Raw genomic sequence first — 27,242 nt, forward strand, 5'->3', positions numbered from 1 at the left:
AGGGGAGGGGGAAATATATGTGCATGAGTTAAGCACGATATCAAAAAAAAAAATGGAAAAAAATTGCATAAAATGTAATTAATATATAATGTTTCCTTCATTTTCTATACAAGGCTTATATGATAAATAATGGACAGTAGAAAAGAAAACAATCATTCCTAGCCAAATTAGTATAGAGTTATAAGTATAAGAGAAACATCTACAGCTGACACCAAAATACAGTGTAAATCTATGTGTTGCTATGATGCAACATAGTTAAATGTATTTAATATATAAAAAAAACACATTTTGTTTCATAAATTCATGTTCAATATTCTTGTATGTGGATAACACGTTGCAAATTAGAATAAAGGTAATTGTGTGTAAAACCAATTTTTGTCCTAAAACATTGTATCTCGCAGCCTTTTATTGGAAAACAAACAGTAAAAAGGCCAAAAAATAATCTGGTACTTGGACAATTTTTCTGAACTATGGAATTATAACTCAATAATAATTCTTGAGAATTGTTCACTGCTTAACAAGTGCTAATTGGAATTCAATCAATTAACGTTCACAACACTGATAAGGGGGAAATAAGGAGAAATATCGACAGCTGACAATTTTGAATTTTGAAACTTTCTGCACGGAGAAAAACTCCCACTGAAATTGCCAAGGTTCTGAACTGCAGCCGCACCACTGTTTACAGCGTGGTAGCCAAAGGTACTCTTGAGGCGAACACAAGATCTAAGTCAAGGCCTCGGAGGTCTACCTTGCGAGGCATTTTTCCTTGTCTATAGGCTCTCTTGCAGACCTTAACTAGCCGGTCCATGGTCTGTCTGCTGACGTTGAACTCCCAGGAGAGGCCGCTGACGGTGACCTTGCCTCTCTTGTCCTCGACAGACTTTTTCACGGCAGCAACCATTTTGTCCGACCTTCGTGGCCTTGACTTAGATCTTGTGGAAAAATTTAATATTTGATTTTTTTTTCAAAATTTTACATTTGTAAGTTAATTTTAGAAATTTTTTGAGAATAGCTGTAAATTTCATTTGTATTTCCTCCAAAATTTTAATATTTAATTTTCATTTGAAATGTAATTTTAGAATTTTTTTTCCAACAAATTAAACTTTTGTGAAGAACCCTGGTTTTGGAATTTTATCCAAAAAATTAAATTTTTTGTGAATAGCTGTGAATTTTGGAATATTTTTTACAAAAAAATTAAATATTTGAAATTTGTAATTATATACATTTATGTATATATGACCTCCGGCAAAATTAAAATGAGCTTTAAAATATATGTAGATTCCTTATTTATTTTGATTTTGCTCGGGATGCAGTATATTAATATGTGCTATAATGTGAATATATGACCAAAGGATATTAAATGCACAAAATTTATGTTTAGCAAAAACGAGTGAGTCTATCATAATGGACTAATGTAATGAAGAATAGTTCATATTTTTATTATGATTTTTAAAAATTTATAATTGAGTTTATTAATATTTTGTGTATCTTTGTAATGGAGAACAAGTGTTGAGGACTTAATATCTTGAAAATGTATTTATTTAATAAGAAAAGAGTTGAAACGTTTAAAAGGAAAAAAAAATGGAAGAAAACAATAATTAGTGGTAGAGCTTGTTCTCTACATTTTTGTTAAATATATTATGCGTGTAGAGTACTACTACTATGATTGTTCAATGCACATTAGGGTGTTTTGTCAAGACAGGCCATCAAAGAAATTTGTTCCTCATAAACCATAATAGTATTCCTCCTCAAAATTTACACTTCTGTAAACAAAAGTTTAGAGTCTTGAGAAATGATAATTTTCTAGATCAATATCTCTATTGATTAATACTTGATTTTTTAAATAGCGGGAGTATCCGGCGTCGCTTGGAGTTATTAAAAGAAAAATGGCAGTAAACATGTACATACGCGGGTCTCCGCATTATTATGTATGGAATAGAAGCTAGCTCAGAAATTTGATCACTTTTTTTATAAATGTTTTATTCTGAAGGGCAACTATATTTGGTGTTCAAAGATTTGAGTTGTAATGCCACTGGCGTTCCCCTCGTAATTGTTCATTTTTGTCTTTTATAAAAAATGTCATAATATTTTTCCTTCATCTATTATAAAATTTCATATAATAATGATACTTGGATATCTTGATATTTACAAAAAGTTTAAAAAGAGATAACACTTCTTAACTAAAATCACTGTTGTTCCGTCATAATACAAATGTATCATTATTGTTACTCAAAAGAGTTTCATTTCAAACATATTTATTTATGTAGTGACTAGAGGTTTTCTTTACAGGTTTACTGGTTTAAGATTATAGTTTTATTTATTCGTAAAATCATTTAATAACTTTTGTTTTATTAATGACCAAAATATAATTTTTTTTTAAATTATAGAACAGACACCTTATTTAACGTTGATATTATTTATTTTCACTCATCAGTAGTCACAAATCTGGAGGAACTTTTATAGACATTAATGGTTGGGCACAACAATTTTAATAATGTTGTGATAATTATACTCTTTTTTTTTGTTGAATAATATACGTAGTGGGAGCTCAACACTTGCAGATGCGTTACTAAATCACAAACAACGGGATTTTTATGTAATCAAGATAAATAAACTCAACCCCCAATTTTAATAAGTTTAAACAATATATTTGGATAATTATATTTTTTATTCGATATGTTCTCTTTCACAAGCAATAACAGCCTTGACACAAACGCAAACAGATTTACAGCTCTTGACGATGAAGGCCGTGTTTATGACGTACCAAGAGTTTATAATGGCAGCTAAGAGCGAATCCAAATTTTGATGAGATGTACGGCAAACATGCTCCTCCATGACACACCAAACTGCAAATTTCGAAAGGGTTTGAGGTCAGGGCTAGTGGTTGGACAGAAATCAGCCATATTTTTGCTGAAGAAGTTTTGGCTTTTCTTGGCTGTAAAGGTCTGTATTTGACTTTTTGATGTTGTAGGTAGTGCAAATGGAGATGGCAACGGTTTCCGCAGCCTTTTCGGTACTAACACAGGCCCCGAGGAGATTGCATGCCCCTTTCCTTTTTTGTTTCTTCTCTGACATCTTTACAAATAAAAACATATAATAAGAACTTCTTGTTTTATTTTAACTGTCGTTTGGTTGTGTAATGAAGACCTGTAATTAAAAATTACGTGGATCCAATGGTAATCAAATGCTACTACAAGTTTTTGCCCCCCTCTAGACATAGTATGTTTATAATTCATTTGAGGAGGGGCAGGCAGAGACATCGTTTTGGAGGGACATATCCCGCTTAGTATTTACGGCACGGAATATATGTTAATTAATGATAATTTGGAATATAAAACAATATGTATTCATTGGCACTATGGATAAATCAGTCCCAAAATGGTGACGTCAAGTTTCATCCCAAATCTTAGGAACACGTCCGAATTGAACAAAAAGTCATCCCATAGAACACTCTTTGCTTAATGACATCATCATCCATATCCAATGGTATCCTCCTTTTAAAAAAAATTATTTTGGTACAGTTTGACTTTGAACCAGCATTATATTATTTAAATGATATCGTATTACTAAATTCGGTTAATAATAATTAGCAGTTAACTGATTATAATATCCATTAAATTCAATTAAATAATAAAAACGAGTTTTTTTATACTTCAACTAAACGATTTATGACAATAGAGATTTACATATGTATTGAACATGAATTTACTTCCTATGTTATATGTATATATACTTACAGGGTGTGCAAGCTATATAATACAGCAAAGTGGATTTTTTGAAACACAATTTTCTCTCCAACCAGTTATCAGATTAAAAAATATAACTGGATTCTGCAAGCTTAATGGATTTTAATTAATTTCATTTAATAAACAACGCACAATCAGTCTCAATGGATAGTCTCTATACGATGCCTTAAGTGCGAGCAGGCCATTGCCACTTGATCTCTTGGTAAATCCTGGAATTCCTCCTTGATCTATCTGAAAAGTTCTCCTAATCTGCTGTAGGAGTTTCGGTTGTTTTTTCGTTCGACTGCACCCCACACACAAAAAGAAAATCCATAAAATTAAGATCTGGCGAGTTTAGAGGCCAAAAGTCATGCGAGGTGAAGTTGACAAAGTTGTCTTAGAGCCATTTGAGACTCAGCCCACATTGTTTTTGCCTCAAAATCCCCTTTAAAGGCCTCAAATTCCCTCTATATCTTGCGAACGAACGTCTCACTGAGTCTCAGAGTTCGACCAATTGTTATGTTGTCGATCCCGGTGGGGATTTCAAGGAGGGCTCCGTACCTTTTCCAAATAATTGGGATAACAAATTCATCAATTGATTTCATTTTATTGGAACTAGTACAAATTTAAAGAAGCTATCCATGAAAAAATAACTGTCTAATCGCCACTATTAGCCCAAAATTATGCGCCAAAGTGGCGGCATAGATAGCTTGTGCACCCTGTTGATAAGTGTGTCTATAGTCTCACAGCCCAAAATAAGGTGCCTTAACAGCATACATAAGTGTCATAAATATATATACGAGTAATTTAATGCGAAAATATATGCATTATCTTATTATGATAATAATAAAAAATAGTCTTGGTAAGTGAGTATTTATGGCCTGATTATCAGATGCAAATGCACTCATGGATAATATACACACTTAAATATGTACAATACCTACATAGGTACGTGGAGTGTCATTTAACTATATGTACATTTAAAAGCAAAACTGTATAAAGGCTAAATACATTGCCTTCTTATCTATACATAGACTACAAAGAAATAATTGAAAAGTTAACTTTTTGGCATAGTTATAGACATGAGTAAAAATTCTACTATATACTCTTCATTAAAGCATTGTTATAAATAACTGCATTTTGCAATATAAGTATGTAAGCTTCGTTTTATTGATTAAACGATTGTTGTGAATATTCAGTCGGAAGCAGAGGTGGGGACTCAGACTCGACATGGACTTGTGTCTATATTTTGGTGCACAGAAAAAGTGTCAAAGGACGAAGTATCAAAAGTAATAGTTGAAAAGTGCAAATTTTTTTAAAAGAAAAAGCTCAAAATTAGCTAAATATAAACAGGGAATAACGTTATAGTAATTACTTACTAATTTTATAATATTTCTATTAAAATGATACAATTATATACATAAGGGATTACAAACAAGTTAGGCTTTTTAAAAGCACCCTATTCTCAGCTATGAAGTGGGGCATGGCTAACGTTCCCAATAGGTCCAGAAACAAAGTTTAAAGACGGATGTCCCTGTAGCGGCAACTATTTTAGAATCACAAAGAACAGGATAGTTTCAGGAATTGTCCTGATCCTGGACAATGTTAAGTATTTAGATATCCTTGGAACTAAGATATTTATATGGGCTTATGAGCAGTTTAGTTCAGCTTGCATCTAGCTACAAGATGGGATAAGGATTATTGACCTACCTACAGATTTACCCCTCTTGACATTGCTCGATTGTTGGACGACTCAACGGAATGCTATCTGGTGTTTATTTAATCTTCAAGGCCACATAAAAGTCAGTTATATCTGAGACATGCTTTAATATAGAGCCAATTCTTATCAAGACCGGTTGTTAGAAGTTTGGTTCTAGATTGAAAACTGTGTTTAATGACAATGGTTGATATAATCAGACTTATCTTTAAGCCCTCTTCACCATGTCAATCCTCAATTTTAAACTGAATCCAATAAAAACTTACACTTATAAGCCACAATGTTACTCTAACTTATAACTCTTCAACAAGCCCCAACGTTACTCTACGTCTTTCATGAGCAAACCACTAGTGATTACTGTATATTTATATGTTTTCTCTTCAAGAATTAAAAAATCATAATACCACTTTGGGAAATATAACATAACATTGTTCTAATTGTCAACAATAGAAAATTATCAAACTCGTTTCATGACATATTTTATACAATTATATTCTTACCCCTATCGTATAAGTTTTTATTATCTTTCAATTAGTAGTTTCCAATGAAAAAACAAACGTATTGTTTAAAAAATAATTATTTATGTATGTTAATGAACAGTTATAATTACTATAAATACATAATAAAACACGAGATTTTATAGTTGTCATATTTTATATTTTAAATAAATTATTTGAATATTTGTTACCTATTAAAATCATCAAAAATAAATACTTAATTCTTTGAACTCTATTTGAGAATAAAAATGTTAAATAACCTCTTTGATGATATGATATGGATATTTTTGATAATACGTTTTTTCATCATAGACTATAGTTTATTGATTTCTTAATTCATTTTCAATATAATAATTCTATAGTCATTATCAAATTCGTAGTACGATAAGTTTTCAACTGAATAATATGTTTGAGACACATAAATATTATAAAAATATTGTTTATTTTAACAAACTCATTAATATTATATAATTAAAACAATAACTCCTTGTAAAATTATGTATCAATAAGAGTGTTATAGGTCATTGATATGGCACGTAAAATTGGTCCCTAACCCATGCAGAAGTTCCAAATTTAAATGTGCTCTAGACAAAGGTATTATTATCACAAATATTATAGTAAATAAACTACATTAGTGTACGAATCGAGATAGTTAAGTAATACTTATATCGTTGATGCATGAGAATAGTTTGCTTTTTTTTATTTATTTAAACTTTATTTATTATTCAAAGAAAATTTGGTGAAGAGATATGGATGATGACGTCATTAAACAAAGAGGGTTCTATGGTCCAATTCAAACACCTTAATAAATCGTTTTTTCGTTCAAAATTGTTTTTTTTTTTTTTTTTTTTTTATGCGCTCTATGGAGCGGAGCCCCCATAACACTTTTCAAGCCATTGCTTAGCTTAAAAGGTATTTTCCCCCTTCAAGAAGCAGTGTAAAATTACAAAACAAAATTGTTTTGGATCTATTGTATTGAAAATAACAAATGTAGCGACACACTAAGAACAATAACTCACAAACTAAAGAACAGATTTTTATGACATTTCAACAGCTGTCATTTGAAGGTTGGCACTAACTGAGAATGATGTGAATAAAAAGAAAGACATATACGTGTAAAGCCCGGTACTTTTCAACCTTGTTATGTATCAGGGGCGCTCGATGGTGTGGTTGGGCTGGGGAAAAAAATCAGACCCCCCCCCAAAAAAAAAAAAAAAATCAATTTAAGGATTTGTTCTAATTTGTTCCAAAAAAAAATGGTCATTCGCTGTGAAAAAAAACCAAGCCCCCCAAAAAAATCCTGGGGACGCCCCCTTTTGTAAATATTCAACATGTCTTTGACACCATAAATTAATCTAAATATTTTTTCCTTAAACACTAAATATTTATTTAATTTTTATGTAAATGATGAGCTTTTTTGAGAAATCTAGGGTTGAGAAATATTCTCTCTAATTACTTCCGTTAAAAATCATTTTGTCAAATTATACTATAAAGTTTTTACAACTTTTTTTGGAATAACCATATTTGCACATAGTCCAATAAACTCTGTGCATATTTTGACGCATATCCTATACTAACAATACATAGGGAAAATATCTTCGTTCCGTTATGCCTCGTTATTCTTTTTTATAAATACTTTTTATTTATACAAGGAGATTTATAGTTTTGATAAGAATTTTTTCAACTTCTCTTACCAGTTTTTTGAATATACATATATATTAAGAAATTCCTAAAATGAAGATAATCTGGAAATTCTCAATTCTAGCACCATAAATCTTTATTCTACAATTTGAAGTCTATATCAAAATAATTTATTATTTGACGGATCAAATCACCTAATGCTCCCCCAAAAAAAAAAAAAAAAAAATGTAACGAATTTTGGAATGTATTTTTGTTCAGACCTACATGCATTTAGATATTATTATTTTATATAATCGAATAATCTTTAATCTTTAGTCTTTAATTATGTAAAAAAATAATTCAGAAGTTACATCAAATATCAAAATTATTTTCAATTTGACTTTGTAAATAATGACATTTTGACATAATTCAACCCTATATCTCCAAATGTAAAGTATTTTTACATTTGATATAAATGTATTTTTGTACAAAAATAAGGACTTCAAATAAATATATCGATTGAATTTTTTTTCAATATTAAAAAAAAAAAACTCTACTGATATAAAATAATTATCCTTTTTTACTCGTTATTTTCGTAAAAACTCAGACTAAACTACCTTCCTCCAGGTGATGACATTAATCATTTCTTTTAAATTAAATTTTTGGAATTGTGTTAAAAAGTATAAGTACAAAAAAGGTATTTCTAAATTTTTAGAAATTTGAGTTATTCTTATGATATACAAATTTAGATTAGTTTCTTTCAAAAGGACCCCACGCGATCTTCTGACAGAGGGCATTACCACCAGGAGACTTGAGAGGTGCAAGGAAATCCTTACACAGTTCAAGGCAAATGGGTCAATTGTGAAAATTTTCTCGGACAAGAAGATTTCCACAATTAATTAATTCCAGAACCGCTGGAACAACTGCTGTCTTACAGAAACAAAAGAAAAGGTCCAAGAGATTTACGGCACTAAAAATCCGGCCCAAATAATGGCCCTTGAAGTTCTGGAGTCTGATGGAAGAAGATATCTCTGTTCTTTTTCAAGGCTGGGTAGAAAATCAGCCAGGAGGCCTACTATAAGGTACTTAGGTTCACCATATTGGCATGGCTGAAGACCAACTACCCGGAGGTGCCTATGTGCAGAGCCAAGAAGGGCCCCTCTCACACGTCCGCCATGTAGGAAAAGTTCTGAGTAGATAACATGGCTCGATTTTGATCCATAGAAATATTGCCCCCTTCCTCACCAGATTTGACCCCACAGCCCTTTTCTATCTGGGCACTTTGGAGAGGAAAACCAATTGGACCTCAAACCTAAATTTGTACTCACTAAAGTCTTTCATAGTGGCAGCATGCGCCAACTTGTCAGAGGAGTTTTTTTTATCAACTCCTGTATGGCCTTCAGACGACATGGCCACATTGAATGATTTCTTCGCAAAAACCTTGTCTACATGTTTAGTAAAAGTTATTTTTTTTCCTAATATTGAAAATATAAAATTATTGATGTATTTCTAAATCCATCTCTTGAGTCCACGTTTTGTTACCCTACCCTGTACTTACTTAATCATTTTTGAGTTCTTATTTGCATTTAACAATTCAAGTAGTAACAAATATATATTTTTTGTCCACGAACTTTAATAGCGAAATAAAAAAATAAGGGTTTTCTCTATACATAAGATTTAGTCAGTTTAGGGTTAAATCTAAACTTGTTCATGAAATGAGAAAGGCTTCAAGATATTTTTTTTAATGATCCTTTAATTGGTTAGATAGAGTTGCACTAATTAAGTATAAGTAAACATTATTGTATTACAATTACTCCATCTAAACTAGGAATCTGTTTGTGAAATCCATAAACAGACATAAAGTATTATATATTTATTTCTCTAAAAATTACCTGTGATAAAATGCACATTGAGTTCAAGAGAATAAATATCTCTCGAGCACGTTGTCACTGAGCTATGCGAATTCCATTTATATTTTCTTAATTGTATCCTCATATCAAATGAGGGTATATTGATCTCCACCACATCAATATTCAATAAATAAATTGTCGATTACACTAAACGTTTACGATGTGACAAAACTGTATAAAGCAACGATTGTTTCAGTTCTCATTGATACAAAAGGATTGATTAAGTGCCTTGACAATTGTAAAGCATATTAATATAAAATTATCACTGAAAATTATTTACTTATTTATAGTTTGTAAATAATAGTGTAATGACCCTACATAAGTATATATTTCTTTATGTGCGTCATTGTTTGATGTTTATATTTATACTTTTTGTCTTCAATGTTGACAAAAAAATATATTAAATAATTTACTACGATTTATATTTATTACAATTATTTAACTATAAATATCTAGGTATGTAGTATAAACATAAAATTTTGGTTGATTACTCTCATTAGTCGAAGGTTTAGTCATCCTTTTCCTTAAGCTCCATCGACATGATGAAAAATTGTTTTGTTCCAGAATGCCATAGTAGTTACAAGATTTCGAGTCTAAAAAAAAAAATTACTGCAGTGCTTACTTTTGTTATTCTGTACGTTTTTTTTTTGTTCAATATTTTCATAAACTAAAAGAACAGGTCATTTTGAAGGAAAATTATATTTTCAACAAAAATATCCAAAAGAATATTTTCAGTCCTATAAATGAAGTATAAACATACAAATCCCCTTCTTTTGGACGCCTTCTCTTCTTCTTAGTTTTAGTATTCATTGATTCAATGGGTAATCCATAGAAAAATTACATTTCGTCTTTTAAAAGCACAATACATACCTTCTAGGATTATTTGGTATATACATATAATTTATTGGGATTTCCGACTTTCTACGATTTTTCGATAGTGTCGGCCTTTGTTGTTGTCGTTCGACGTATATTCCAGGATAATTATCTTAATTGAAGCTATAAGGTTCACCAGGCTTATTATCTTTCTAACTTTGTTAACGGGGTTTTTACTTGATTGATATGTCTTCTAGTGTTGTGGCCATGAACAATTTAAGTGAGATCAATACATTGAAATGACTTTAAGGGGAGTCAAAGGTAATACAAGCGGGGAAAAAATCTTGCCTTTTTAGAAAAGTAAATTTTTAATCTTCTTGCATTGGTCTGGATTTTGAAAACGTTACCAAGAATTTGAAAAAGATTGAGACATACCTTTAAAAATTGATATAAATACTAAAAGGCCAATTGTGAATATTATATCACTAATATATACTACAAATATCCATTTCATATACACACCTTGATCCACATTTTTTACTGATTATCGCTTGCAACTATCAAAATCCATTTTTTCACTTTATTGTACACTCCAAGGCATAGCAAAACGAGGTAATCACTTACTGTTCAAGGTATATTTAATGAAATTATTTTCCCTCTCTGAGAAAGTAAATATCTGTTTTTGTTGATGTGTTAGTCTATTATGAGCAAGTTGAGGGCTTAATGTATAAATCAGTTTTTTGATTTGTCTCCCAAACAAAAGTTCACTTGTATTTTATTTACTTGAAGTGTTGACTTCTTGTGAGCAATTTCATACTGGGAATGCATTAGTCCCTAAATTTGTACATCCGCCCATTATTAATGGCATACCTTCCCCTTTACATTGAAATAAAAGTCCGATCATTTCTCTTAAAAAATGCTAATTTTCTTTAAATATCAGAATGACACCTCTTATTGGAAAACCTGATAATACTTTTTTTGTTTTTTCATGAATACCTGATCCATGCCTCTTGCTGCAAAGTCTTTGTGTTAAAGTTAGTAATTTCGAAACCATGTATGTTCTGATGTCATTTCTAACTTGATCAAAAAATAATGCTAATGGTACGAGTTCTTCAGTTAGGTACCACAAATGTACCAAGAATACCTTGATTCCTCCATCTACACAAGTTTTATGAATCTTCATAAAACTGATCAAGTTATTGACCTAACTTAACTTGGATAAGTTAAGTAGTTATTTATTTAAACAGCATTATTTTAACTTTAACTTAATTTTTTAATGAAAATTAACTTTGAACTTAATTAATTAATTTTTTAAACTACATTACCTTAACTTTAACTGACCTGGATTAACTTTAACTTACTAAGTTAATTCCCATCGAAATCGACATTAACTTTAACTCAACTACATATAAAAAATAAAATTTTCATTAACTTTAAATTAACTAATAAAAAAGATAAGTTCACTTGCTTGTCACGGGTTATTGACTGGTATGAGATCATTCAAAAGTGCTGCTGAAGGAAGTGAAGCTTCTAACCACCAAGACAGATAACCAAAAATAAAAAAAAGCGTACAAAGCGACTTAGATTCTGCTACTGTCCAATCACAAATACAGTCTCCTTAGGTAATTTTGGAACAATATTTTTGCTGAGGAGATCAATCACCTTGCTTTGTGTAAGGCATCAGATCAGTTCAACTGTCGAACCCTTTATCCTTTCCCTCACTTATGTAGAAAATGACCAGCATTACCAGTTCCTTACAATCCCCTTTAACAAAAGTCTTAGTTGACAACGTTTTGCAAAGCTCAACGATATCTTCTTCTTCTTCTCTCTTCTAGTATATTATCCAGAGATAGATAGTTTAGATCCTTGATATCACAAGAAGTAATGACTTAGGCTAAATAATAGTTTAACCCAACGCTCAAATATTGGCCTATGCTATTAATGAACAAAGTGTGCCCTGTGAATGCAAAACGTCAATCAGTAATAACTACTTCAGTAAAAAAAAATGAAAAATTACGTGCTATGCAGTAAAATTTGACGTATTTACTAGTAACTGTATCTATATATATATATGAGTTCAACTGACGTTACTGAAGTACTATAGAAAGGGCCATTTGATTCTGGCAATGATTTATAAATATATATTACTATGTTTTTGTAGCTGCAACACTCTAAATGTGGTTATTTTTCTTGTCAGTACATAAATACAATATTTACATTCTAAGTTTAAATTTATATTATATTAAAATGATAATTAATAAGAAAAAAAAGAAGAAAGGTTTTTTTTCTTTTATTTCCTGTACTTAAGTTTAATCATATCTATTATATTTAATAAACGGTCTAGGCGCGATCATTTATTGCACTCTATGTACAATCAAGGAAATTAGAGTAAAAAAAAATTAAATATCATAATCTTTTTTTTTTGTTCATATAAATATTTTATTCATGGTTTTACAATAACGCACAATTTATTTTTTTTGCTTCATACGTGTTTAGAAAGTGAAATTGTGCTAGAGGTAAACGTTAAATTTGCGAATATTTTGTAATTGCGTTCTACTTATCTAGCTGCTGCACCAAAATTAGGTTCCGCTGATTCTGATGAGGATTTCTAATTTTGGGGCAACTGCATCCCCCTAATCTACCCATGACGTCATCACAAATCAACCATTTAAGGGCTGATACAGTCCTAGTAATATAACCAATATAAATACAAATATCTAATTATCTCCTTTGGCTCAGCGTTCATTCCTTAACCATTACTTAAAAAAGTTAGAGCTATTCGTAATTAATGAACAAAAATTCGATTTTAACTTGTCTATATATTTCAAATAAACCTATAAGTAGAAAAACATGACTCTATACTTTAAACCTTGATTCAACATAAATCAGATGAGGATTTTATAAATGTGTTTTTTTATAAAGTGATTAGAAGATACATATATATATGCAAAATATAGTATGTAGGCCAAAACATTATTTATACATTGCGGGGAACTTACCTTTATATTGTGTATACTTGAAAACCAATATAATGAAGTAACGTAGAACTCAAGGAAACAACCCATAGAGTATATTACGGTAATGACTTTTTTTTTTCAAATGACGATTTCCGTTAGTATTACAGGGTTGAGTAGCAAAACATGGACTCAAGAAGTTAGCTTAGAAATACTTCAATAATTTTTTATTTTAAAAAATAACAAGAAAATATACTTTCTTACAAAGGACATGTAAACATGGTTACTCAATATTGCCCACCTTCAGCATCAATAAAAGCCTTTCCACGTCTGGATTTGATGAAAAAATTCTCAGACAAGTTGTTCCATTCAGCCACTATGGCATCCTTCAGTGAGTCCACATTTAGGTGTGGAGTTTAGTCTGTTTTCCTCTCCAATGTGTCCCACACAGCAAAGTCCAGCGGGTTCAAATCTAGGGACGAATGGGGCTACATCTCTTTGGACCAAAATCCAGCCATATTAATGGTTGCAAGACTTTTGGCTCATGGGGAACGTGTGAGAAGGACGCCGTCCTGAGTCCACACGTAGTTACCCTCTTTGTAATTGAACCCTGTCAGTAGGTGGTGTGGGATCTTTGTGTATGTGGACAATCCCAAGTCACCCTTCAAAGACTTCTGGATGCTCCTTGCAGACACCAAGAAGTCGTTAGCAAGGCGATTTGGTGGTATCCTCATTGATTTTCTTGTCCAAGCTGGTCAGGAACTCCGGATTCCTCTTTTAATTGTACCCTTCACTTCCTGATTTTTCCCGGTGAGGTATTCTCCATCATTATTCATATTGACCACCTTCAAAACCAGGCTCCTGGATCCATCCACAATGTTCATATTTATCGTCACCTTAACTACAGCCTGAAGGAGATCGGAGATGTGCTCCCATTTGGCTTTTTGCTCACACATGATGACGAGATGAGAAAATATTTATTATTGTTTGTCTATGCAGAAAAAATGGCTAAACCAGAATGTTAACAAATAATCAAAAACCTTGCTATATCAATGAAAAAATTAACATTAATTAACAGTCCTTATTTTGCTGCCCAGCCATGTAGTGATTGAACTTTTACCTAAAAATGGCTAAAATAACTAATATTTAATGAAAAAAAAAAATTATTGTAAAAACCATTACATTATATTATTGATATAAGTCACTGAGAGGGGGGGAGTTTGAGCCTACTAAAAAGGAAATACATATATATCTAGGATGATTCAAATAAAAATTGGTAAAGAAACACAGTAAACAAATTATGATTACAATTAGGAAATACTAAGATAAGTGGAGAAAATTATGTTTTTACGACGTTAGGCTTTTATTTATATAATAGAAAAGGGTTACCCGGGGTTGCACGGTCCAAGAAGGGAGAGGGAAATCACATGGATAATTGTCAATATTATTTCTTCTTAATGCTTAGACTATAAAGATAATATATTGTGTTATAAACTTCTATAGATGAAAAAATTTGTCTATATGAAATATTCCATCTTTTTTTCTTCTAAAAATGCCCAAATTAAAATTTGCAAAAACTTTTTGTACAAATTTTGCAAAAAAAAAAATAGTAAATAGCACTTTGGAGAGGGAAACTAACAAAACTCCATACCTAAATGTGGACTCACTGAAAGCCGCCATAGTGACTACGTGGGACAAGATGTCGAAAGAGTTTGTCATCAACTCCTGAAAGGCCTTACAACGACGTCTAAAGGCTGTTATTGATGCTGAAGGTGGCTATATTTAGTGACTAAGTTTGCAAATGCCTTGTTTACAAGTTTTGTCAATTTTTTTTATTATTTTTGAAAATCAAAAGATATTAATGTATTTCTAAAGCAACCTCTAGAGTCCACTTTTTTACTTCCCACCCAAAAAAATGGTAATTTTTCTGTTTCTATAATAAAATATGAGAGATATAAAATAATTTTTTTCCCTTATATTTTTGTATGAATCATACTAATAGACATACGTTCATAAAAATATGTTTTATAAATGCAGAGAAACAAGTCAATCAAGTATCTGAAAGGGCTGGTATTTTGAGATATTTTTCATCTTACTTTTAAGGAAAATTATTACATATTTATACGTACATAAGTAATGAATTACAGGTATTTCACCGATACATTATATACATACAAATATTCCTTTGAAGCAATGGGCTAAGAGGAACACTTTAGAGATTGATAAACGCAAAGAAGAAAAACACCCCTCGTGGAAAAAAATTAAACGAAAGAAAAAAAAAAACTTAATCTTAGACTCGAATCTAATTTATATTCCAAAAAAAGAAATATTATACCTTATTTTCACATATTACTTAAATAAATTAGATTACTAAATACTTACTCATGCAGCAAAAAGAATATTTCGAAAATATCTAATAATTTTTTACTCTTTCACACCCATATTTAACAGCCATTTCATACCAGAAACAGAGGGAATTAAGTATATCATCATGTACACTGTGCACGATCAAAAATGGCGAGTTGCAAGAGTTTAAATGAAGTCATGTTATCAAGTATTTTTTATGTTTTTGTCTACAGAAAATTGATTCAAAAATGGCAGAGCAAGAAGATATACGATGTTCTTCTTGATACCCAAACTCCTTAAAAGTAAATTGCAGAGTTCTATGGAGTTGGAACTCGAACCATGGAGCTTATTGTAGCCAACAAAATATATGGGTAAGATATCAAGAGGAGGTGTATGTTTTGTTGCAACTAAGGCTTTTAGAGAAAATTAATAAGCGAGGATTAGCATCAACTGCAAAATTTCAATCAGATATCACTTCTGTAGGATGAAGGTGTCGCAGGATATCATTCGAAGATATTTAAAAGACATGGGCATTAAACATTAAAAAGATACAACAGCCTTTTACAGAAGGCCAGAGAAAAAAAATGGATTGAGAAAAGAAGTTGAGGTATTTGAACAAACATAATTTTGTGATCTCAGGGAAAAAGTGAATCAGTTTGATTATTTTTGGGTGGACATCCTTAAAAATAAGGTCAATACTATTCCCCAATCCTACCTCACCCAGCTATTTTTGTTGTGTACCCTGTAATATAAAGTACATTCGACTTTTTGTACATATACTCATTTGATTTTTCTAAACGTATCTTTTCAAATAGGTGTTAACATATTCTTGTCACTTATCATTCGTTCTATTTGATGTTTTTTTTAAACAAATAAAAAGTTTAACATTTATAATTATTTTCTGAGAATTTTGGAGTTCACAGCGTTATTTAACGGGATGAAAATTTATGAAGTATTATTTGTTGGCTGATTTAGAGTCTAATTTTTTGTTGCTTTTTGAAGAAAAGTTTGCAAGATACTAATAAATGAGTTACGAACATTAATGGTAAAAATATGAGGTTCCATTAAATTTTGTAGTTTTCTATGATCCGAAAATATAACATTTTTAAGGACATAACATATTGAATTGACATATATCTTTTAATTACCCTCCATTTAAAAAAAAATTCAAATTCAATTTTTCATAAACCCAGTTATTCACAAAAAATTAGAATTTTTATTTAAAAATTCATAGTTATTCATAAAAAAATTTGAATACAAACTTTTTTGAAAAAGAATTGTTATTTACAAAAAAAAAATATTTTTTTTAAATACATACAAAGTAAATTTTAAGAAAAAAAAATTGAAAAATTTAACTTCAAATATTTCATTTTTTTGAAAAAAAAAAAAAAAAGTTATTTAATGTTAATGTCAAAATTCATAGCCATTTAAAAAAAAAAATTAATTTTTTTTTTTTTTTAATCCATAGATATTTACATTTATAATAATTTAATTTTGGAAATACAGCCCCTCCAGCCCATCCCACCCCGTGCGGACGCCCTACTTTTAAAAAAACTAATAAAAAAACTGCTATGTCTGTATAGCAGCAAGGGTTTTAACATTTCTTTCAGTTTTTTATCTTTCCAATATGGGCGACTTTCAAAATGATGACATCACGTTCAACGGTTTATATATATTTTTTGAGTTTCTATATTGTTTTTTTACTCATTTATATAATTGGTGTTCATCATGATCCGTTAAATGGTTATAAAAACGGACATAGGAAATTTAAGTCATTTGTGATCTATGAGAAATTATAGCTACCATTATTACATAATGCGTATATAATATGGCATTTCCTTTTTAAAATGACTCGTATGGCAAATTGATCAAATATTCGAATGACTTCAAATTTAACAGAAAGTATTATGTACTGATAATAATATAATAAGTATCGTTATAAAAACTGTTTTTTGTTTTGTTTTTTTGAAAAAGTGTTCAATTATATTGCCAAAAAGTATATAAAATTATATACTACAATTATGATTTAAAAGTACTTTTACACTATAATTTTATGTATATCATTTTGTTCTACATAATTAATAATAAATATTTAATAAAAATATTCTTAATTGAAAAAGTTAATCATTACTTTGGTATTATCATCTGTGTGTCAATGATTAGAGCATCTAGTTTTTTCAGTATAGATTTGTTTATTTCTATAAAACATTATAGTTTACATGTTATTGAATCATCGCAAAGGTTATTAAAATATTATAAAAATGTCTATAATAAAATAGTTGAGATACAAAGGATAAACATTAATATACTCTCATTTATATAAATCTAAATTATTAAATAAAAAATACACTATTAATACAAAATAATCGGATTTTTTTTTATTTTCCATGAAGATTTTACAAATTTTGGTTTTAATTTGGAATATTAATTGAGTATAGCCGATTTTGTATTTTTCCCGATTTTGGATGATGCAAATACAAAATAATCATTACTTACCTTTCATAAAATAATTACATCAAAATTTAAAGTTCGGTGAAGTTCGAGTTTTTTCGAATTTCCAAATATTTAATAGGATTTTTCTTTTTTAATTTATCAACTCATCGTTTGAAAATAAAATACTTTTAATAGTTTTTTACGTTCATTTTAAATTTAGCCGATTATTTTTCGAATGTTTTGAGTTTTTATTATTCGAGTTGAAGTATAATAGAATTTTAAAGTATATGTATATTTTTGGCCCCTTCCCTTTTTTCCAGAAAATTGTAGAATTTAGTAAAGTCTAATATATTCTCAGTTCGATTAATACTTAGATCCAACCCTAATTTCAATATATATATGACCAAACATTTATAAAACATTATATATTTTATCCATAATATTATATCTGACTCATGAGTAATTTGAATTTGAAGGAAATATAAATCAAAAATTAAATTTAAATACATATGTATAAAAATTTTTTTTTTTAATTTATTAACCAGATCATCATATTTTTCCCCATTGAACGAAAACAACCCTGGAACCTCAAAATATTTGGAAAAAAACAATGGCAATTCGAATTTAGGTATTAGAATTTATATATTTTTAAAAACTTATAAGTGTATTATTTCTTATCAAATCACGCAAAAAAATAGACCATTTTTCATCTGGCCAACTCAGAATTTAATGAAATTATTTTTTACATACTTTTCCCTTCAAAAATAATTTGTTTGTTGAAATTGAACTGCAGGCTCTGAAGATTGCAATATTATTGAACTCGATATCTATACAAACACTTTTTCGAATTGGAAAAATAAAATAGATTTGGAGTTTGGCAAAATTTTTTTTACATGTATACTTAAATTTATCAAAATATCAGTTTTTTAAGTGAAAACCTTTAAGCTATTTGGTGAGTAAAGAGCTTCAATGGGAGGTTCTAGTTATAGTTCAAGCCGTGCATAAAATGATTTTTTCTTTTTCAAACATTTGCAAAATTTTCTTAGTGGTACTGAACTGGCCTCGAGAGAAGCTTGAGAACATGAGCTGGTCAAGTTTTTTTACCAATAGGGACAAACACTTCTTCAAACACAGAATTATGTAGTTGCCTTCAAAATAGAAAAATGTTAACCAACAAAACGGAGCATATTTGATCTAAATTGGATAATCCTAACGTATGTTAATTTTATCGTCAAAATAAAGGGGAAAAACGCTCAGAACTTCTTACTTTATCTAATATATGAGTAATTTAATGCCAAATAACTCATGGATCTGTATAACATCTTTTTAAAAATTGATACAAATTTGGAGGCATATATTTCAGGCCTGTTTACTCTTTTTCCGTTCCTTTTCTGAAAAATTTCCGTTCGTCGTTCATTCCTTCCTTTTTCTGCGTTAATTTTTGAAGTGTAAAAAATAACATGGAAGAATAAAGTTTTGTAGGAACGATAAAAACTAATGTTCCCACGACATGGGATCAAATCCTGTAAAGTCAGAACTTGTTAATATAAGTTAATATACTGGAGAGAGTACTCTGCATTTGTTGGAGTAATTAAGTGTCAATAAACGTTGTTTTAAATAAGTACGAGTACTCCTTTTTATTTTAATATGATGTGCTGGACTTCAGCTACACACGCTCATTGCCAAATCTTGTAATATAAAGACACATTCATATTTTTTTTAAATTTCAAGACAAAAACAACTTAAAATAAATTTGCTAGCTTGTTTGAGTGTGGATTCAGTTTTAATGCATCAGAAAGTTATCGTCCATTTCTATCAACAAATTATTCTTATTTACTACTTGTGTTTGCTGCAAATTGTATTAAAAAACGTCAAATTGATTGTCATAATGAAATAAAGAGAAATTGATAGATTTATTTGAAATACCATATCGGGGCCAATATAAGTCTTTTAAATCAAACAAAGTTTTTAAACTATTTCAACAGATTCCACAAATTTGAATACAATGTATATAAATGACTCATATATGTCTATTTTTTCCTTTCTTGATTTTTGTTCAAGATTATTTTTATGCTGACGCATCCAATATGTATTTCCCTTTTTTTATAATATAAGGCGCTGTACTTTAGGAACACACATTCATTAAAACACAGTCAGAGAGACACACAAACTTTTCTTCATTTTAATATAGATATTATTAAAACTAAATATAAACACCTTGTCATAGGTTTTCCCTAAAAATATATATATTTGCATTCAGGGGCCTCGAAAGGTGAAGGTTCTCTTCAGAATGATTAAACTTTACAGTGGCAATTTATATGATATTTTTGCTGAAATGGTATTAATCCCCAGATAATAAGGCACTTTTCTAAATAACAATGAAGTAGAAAATTTGCTGTAATCTCTGCTTTTAAATAATTCGGGCTTCCTTACTTTAAAAAAAATCAGCCTTTGAATCAGCCAGTTAAATAAGATCGGAAGTAAAGGAACCATAAATAATCTTTGACATTATTAAAAACTTTATTTATTTATTACTCCCTACTTGGTCCTAATATAACTGCCCTGGTGATACATAATCTGAGAACAATCTTTCGGTGCACAAAAATATTGTTACCTTGTATATTTACAAACATTCCTATGAATGTGTTTGGTTTAACACAACATTCATCATCGTATATTGAACAAAATTCAAATTTGATGTAAATATTTAAATACACGACAATTCCATTGTTCAGTGATTTGCAAATGGTGTGTTATGAGACATTTCATAAAAAGTAATCCATTTATTTACATAGTAATTGATAATTAAAAAAAAGTAGATCCATAATTTTTCAATATATATTCAATTTATGAATAAATAATGAATAATAATAACTATACCCATAATCAAGAAAAAAAATTCTAGTAATCTTTGGAAAAAATAGTTATTAGAAACAATTTTTTTTCATTCATTGTTCATGTGTTTAAAAATGAACGTAAAGTGTGAACACAGTTTATTATCCCATTCATCAAACACTAAGCTTGATTTGTTTACATAAATATTTGTTTTGACCTTCAAATTTTAAGTTATTTTTTGCTCTATAAATCAGATTATCCTTTCCCGAAAAATGAAATATATATATATACCTACCTAGAACCACTGATCTAAGTAGAATTCATTGAAGTATATCTTTATTATACAAAAAAATTATCCATTAAACTTTTCAATATTATATTATAGCAATACTGTAATGAGATAACAGATGGCCTTCAAATTCACCTAAAGGATTAAAATATGGCTAATACTAAATGAATTCATATTTTACATTAATAACATAACGTTACAGTCATTTTTACTTACGTCATATATTGTATCATAATGGACGTAAACGCCAATTTGTGGGATTCAAAGTTGATATCTTTACTCCATCAAATGGACACATTTCCAATATATCTTGATGAAACTTCATCAAATGGCTTTAAAAATTTAAAAAAGCTTAAACATTTGCATTGCATACTAATTAATTCAAATGATAAACACTTTTATTGGAATTAAATCAAAGTATTATGTACTCAAAATGGCTAGATTTGTACAATTTTTTTGTACAAATTAAGGACAAGATAAGTACGTTAATTTGATTAAAATATATATTTTTTTCCATGGTAATAGTTAATTTTTCTCTATTATATTGAAATAAATTTGTAAAACGATATAAGATTATATTTTTAATACATATTAGTGTTTGATTTATACTGCAGATAGTTTATAGAGGGATAATTTTTGAGATAGACTGTAAGTTTTAAGTCTTTTTGTTTAGTTGATCCTATTTAGATATCCAATAGTTCACTATTTTCCTTAATCTTAATGAAAAAAGGGGTTAAATAGTTAAAAACTTGGTTGCTTAGGCGCCCTAAGAGACTGATCTAAACAATGATGAAGTCACATAAAAACAATTTATACACATATTTTGCAATTTTTTGTTTTACATTAGTGCAATCACGATTATAAATTGAAGTATATTAAAGTAATTTAATTTCTTTTTTCATTCAATTACTAAAATTGTTTATTTCCATTGGAAGAGATTTTGCATGAGTTATTCAAAATGTATTTTGTACGTTGTAATTAAACATTGAATAAAAGTTTTATTTATTCTTTGACTATAATTCAATGCAAATATGATGGATACACTTGGAGAAATTGAAGGAAAATTGTTGTGGAAAGCAATGCAGTTACAACATGCCTTTTTTCGAACATTTAGGGAAGCTACCGCTACAAAATTTACATTACATTTTTATAGTAGTTTATTCTAAAAAAAGTATTTTCGTTAGTTTTTCTTTGAGATATTAAATAAAAATGATTTTTTAATGTAGTTTTTGGTGAGGTATATTTATGTCATAAGAAAGTTAGTTTTTCATTGTTTTTTTTTGGGATTAAATAATATTAAATCAAGGTAATTTTGAATTTTTTTTTTCAGAGTTACAAGCCAGTTCAAAATGATAAAATGTGTTAAAATACTCAAAAATTTCAAATACAAAATTCTCAAAAATTAAAATTAATTTCAAAAAATTCCTGAGTAGCGCGTAGGATTTTTGAATTAATAACAACTGTTAACATTTTTGCAATATTATAAATTAATTATCTATAATTTGATTTAACTTTAATAAAATTAAAAAATAACTCATAAAGGTTAAATTTGAAAAACCTCACTAAAAAGAGGTTAAATTCAACATGTATTTTAATTTTCCTCATTATTATTTATTATTTTATGTAACAGGAGTAGTAAAAATATGTCAATTATTTTTCCAATAGATAGCTTTAGTAATTTGTATCTGTGCTATCGGTTTATGTTACATGATATTAAAAAGATAACATTTTGTACTGAAAAACTTATATGACATTTTTGTAATTTTTTGACTGAGTATTGCTTGAGCACGCATCAAAGGTGGACACCAGCAAAGATAAAATAGGCCATATCTCAGTTTTTTTAACCTTAAAAATACAAGCCAGACGGCTAAAAATGTGAATCATGTTGATGATCCTGATATTGTAACACTCAATCATGTGCAATTTTGGCTTCATTGGTTCCGTTCAGGAAATTTTGATGGCAAAGATAAATGTGGATAAAATAATGGACATCGTCGAGTCCAAACTTCATATAAGCACTGTTTTAATTGCCAAGGAGATAAACATTAATGAAAAGAAAATCAATACAAATAATGGATTTCTTTTTACTACAACTAATATTTACGCTTCATAAGCACCATGTTCTTTAGGTAGCACAGGGTAATTAAGAGGATTGTTAATAGTGTTGTCCCGGTTCTTATTTATTCATTCCAGTCCGGTTTTAAGTCCAGCCCTATCGGTCCTTTGGACTGTCAATCATGGGACCAGTCCTTAACTGTTGATCCTTGGAATTTTGCATAAAAATATCAATGGTTTATTAAGGCAAATAAGATATACCAAATATGTATTAAGATTATTGTATATATCTTGCAAAAAATGATATATTAAAATATAATGTAATACGAAAGTATTATATTGTTACTTAGTTATATTATTTATTCTATCATATAAAGGAAAAAATAAAAAAAAAAAATCTCCTTGACCTGACGAGGGATTGATTTATCCTTCTTTAAGGACCGAAAAGTGGGACTGGACATAATAGGAGTAGACTAGACTAGAACACAATCTTTAGTCCTAAATAAGCAGTAAGACAACACTAGTTGTTATAGTACATTTTTTGCATCGATAATCTGTTTTCTTAATTTTACCCTACTATACTAACCCCTTCTGTAAACAAATGTATTTGTTGGTAATGTATTTGCCTAGAGATAATAATTTTTTACAGAGAGGGACAGTATGGTACATTAAAAAGTTATTAATTTAATACCTTGAAATCATTGATTCAGCAAAACTATTATACAGTCCAACTGCAATAGTTGCAAAATTATAGACGTTTTATTCAAATACAATTATTTGATATGTCTTTATTGATTTCTTGAGAAATTGGATTGTTAATTAATATACTTAAATATTACATGAAATTTAAATTTAATGCATGAGAGAAAATATCTTTTGATATATACACAGCAACAGCCCCGGGATGTATTTTTAATTGAGGGGGAATGGTAAATTATATAATGGGGACGTAATTTGGTCTTTTGAAGGATTTTTTTGCGAGGGAGGGGGTACTCATTATGGGACACAGAAGTGTTCACCCTCATGTACCTTTTTTATACATCGTGTGTTATATTTGAGATTTTTTAAATTAAAACATTGACAAAAATACCAGTGAGAAGTGTGTATCAGAATACCTTCAATGAAACATCGAGTAAAGGTTTAAAAACTCAGCAAGAAAACGGCCTAAATTTATGAATTCGAAAGAGTTTTAAATTATTATTTTAAATATGGAATACCATAAAAACGGAAAAATATTGAAAAAAATATTCAGGCCAGTGTATAAATGTGGGTGGTTTAAACTCAAAATACAACATACCTACTTTTTAATGCAAGATTATTTGGCAATCTTTGAGATGAAGGATTTCAAATTATTTTTATGGAAGGAAGAGGTGGAGGAATAGGCAATGGTATATAAAATATAAAAATAAATTTGAAAGAGAAAACTCCCTCCGTCACTCTCCTTAAGTCTTCTCCACAAGCCCTTAAGCTTTAATTAAGTTGATTCATAAAAAAATATTTATTTGTGAATCAATATTTAATCATTCTATAATAAAAATTATATTAAGTTTCATGAGAAGGAATGTTGTTCACTTTGCTAATAGATCCTCAAAATTACTGTCATGCCAAGAACTTTACATATTTAAGTTAATTATCCATTCATAAGTGTCAAGGAGTAATTTCTGAATCGATTATATTTAGTAATATTCTTTAGAAAAATCTTTATCCCAAACGATGTGAGCTCTTTATTATATTCGTGAGTCAGTCATTGGTCACAAAAGAGACAGATTTAGAGGAATGAACTTTTGAATGAAATATTCCTATATAATCACATAACAAAAAATAAGTGTTGAATTTTAACTACATATTATTAAAACCTCAAAATTTGAAATTTTGTTAATCAAAAAGTACATCATCGATCGAGTATTATTTAGGAATATGTGAAAATTAAAAAAAAAACAATCTCTTTAGTTCAATTGTGGTACAATCTAAGATCTATTTGCGACACATTTATTTAAGAATTTCAAAGCTATTATTTTTTCAAAAATAAATTTAAGTCTTAAATCTTATTTAAAACGTAGATAAAAATTTAATTTAAATAATCATATATCCAACCCATATCCTTTAAATATATAAAAATGTATACTTAAATCCATACAAAATACTAAAAACAACGTATATTATTATAATCTCCATATTTCCAGGGATTTTATGAAATGTCTTTAAATTAATCCAGGAATCTGAATCATGACAAGGAAGTGGTGTCCGCAATTTTTGGAAAACTACTTATAAGTATAGTTGATAAATAAATTCAAAAAGTAGTAAACAGTTTGGGTTATGTTGTACTAATTTATAGCGTGTCTACGTCAACCCATCTTCTATAAATGGAACCAAAAAAAAAAGTTTTACAATTGTCTAACGGTACACTTACATATTAATTAAGTAAAATTGCATATATATGCAAGTGGAGTTTCTTTATTAGATGGCTTAGGAAAGGGTTTTGATGCACAAAAGAGAAGTTATAAGTCGTTACAATTCATTCATATGCAACTTTTTAATTATAATTAAACAATTGAAACTGTACGAGATATATATGAATAAAAATGTCATTTTTTTAATTCTAAAAATGTTGTTTTTTTCGACTCTGATATTTTATATAGGATTTAGCTAGTTAAGTACAAACCCGACAGTGACCATTTTTTAAATGGGCAAATTAATGGGTTTTTTTAGATAAATTTGTATATGATTTACTAATAAGTCGTGTACTGAAGAAAAACTTTATCCTTCTGCTTAAACACCATTGAAGCTTTGGCACACTTACTGTATTGTTGTTCTAAAGTCGCGATAGTAGAACAACTCTTTCGTTTAAAAGTAGAGGAAAGTTTGAAAGCCAAAATAACAAAAGTTGACTGGATCATGAACCAGCCCCAATTCTCCAAATGCGATTCTAAGCAAAATTGAAAAAATAACTTACTTGGCCAAATGCCATCAGGCTTCGATTTCAATACATATAAAAAAATTGGTAGAGAGGAAGTTTGATATTTGGGAAAACTTTGTAGAAAACAGACAACGTTTACTTTTTATCTACGATTTTCAACATCCAAGAATCAAGAAATAGAATGAAGAATTTACAAGTTTCAATAAAGAATACAATGTAATAATTCATAAATTCACAATTTATTTTTTCCATCGATATCCATGTCTGGATATCAATAATTAGATAAGAAATATTTTTTTAGTACCAATTTTTGATATCACGTTAATTATATTCCATTTAAATAAGTTTAAATAATAATTTGTTTACTATATTTTGGTATTAGTTTATTTTAAATACATATTTTTAATAAAATATCAGGATATTTTTCCCCAGGTTTTATCACGATAAGTGATTTATAGAAAAATGAATTACAAAGTTAATGCGAATTTTGCTTTTAAGACTATTACGGATTTTGAAAGAAATAATGGTTCAAAAATCGAAATTGAAATAATTAGCCAATTATGTTTGTGATTGATTTATTTTGCAAATTTAAGAATGGTCAAATTGTTGTTGCTACCTTTAGTTTTATACATATATTTCCAAAAAAAAAAAAAAAAATCATTTAAAGTACAAAAACTACTTTTTCCTGTGTTACAGATATGATGACATTTGCTCAATTTGAGATCTAAACTTGAGTAAATCTTTGTCACAAAGTCATTTGGTACAATCTTCCGTTGTTGTTACTTCCAGCAAGTCTGGGTTAATTTTAGAGGTTTAATTCTACCTATTTTGGAATTATGTGTATGACTATACGAGAACATACATAATTGTACTACTACAGATCCTAGAACTAAGAGTGGTCTCTACCAATTTTACACTCTTCGTAAGACCAGCTGATGGAATTATGACCCCCACTTATATTTTGTTAAAAATATTATTCCTTTTACCTCCTTCCTCATCAAGTTTCATTTAACACAATCAGTCATGGTCTTTTAAGAGAACCACTAACATCCAAAAATCTTTAATACCATAGATACAGTCATGGTCAAAAGCACTTTTTGTCTTCTCTTCCTAATTCATTCTCACTCCAAA

This window comes from Lepeophtheirus salmonis, chromosome 8 (genome assembly GCF_016086655.4).
Source record: "Lepeophtheirus salmonis chromosome 8, UVic_Lsal_1.4, whole genome shotgun sequence".
NCBI classification, from domain to species: Eukaryota; Metazoa; Arthropoda; class Copepoda; order Siphonostomatoida; family Caligidae; genus Lepeophtheirus; species Lepeophtheirus salmonis.